The sequence below is a fragment of the Teleopsis dalmanni genome, chromosome 2 (assembly GCF_002237135.1).
Source record: "Teleopsis dalmanni isolate 2A chromosome 2, ASM223713v2, whole genome shotgun sequence".
Classification (NCBI taxonomy): Eukaryota; Metazoa; Arthropoda; class Insecta; order Diptera; family Diopsidae; genus Teleopsis; species Teleopsis dalmanni.
This window is the reverse complement of record NC_051847.1, coordinates 62,382,398-62,382,877: the sequence shown is the minus strand read 5'-3', so window position 1 is coordinate 62,382,877 and position 480 is coordinate 62,382,398.

Sequence of the window (480 nt, the reverse complement as noted above, 5' to 3'; positions counted from 1 at the left end):
TTGGAAAAATCCGGTTTTTTTTAAATTAGCTGGATTGATCGTAGACTACTTACTATATATTGCATGTATGTATATGTATATGGCTATATTTGTATTCGTATACATATATTCGTTTTTGTTTCGGTTTTCTTGTAAAATTTGTAAAAATTAATTTTTGTTTTTTTTTGTTTTTTGCTTTTTTTAATCAAAAAGAAAAATAAATATTTATTGCATCAGACAGTGTCGACGTAAGTGCCCATTCATTCATGGAATATTTTGAAAGTATTCGATAAGATAACTATTATCCATATCGATGGGTGACACGCAAACGTCTACCGATTATTACAATACTTGCATATTGTTGTTGTAATTAATTTCTACATTACACATGAGACGTTCTGGACTTACTTGACTTCCGCCAAAATTTCTAAGAGATAAGGTTGTTTATATATCTATTTCATTGTAATGAAAACGATAGGTATATCTAAAGGGTTTGATTTA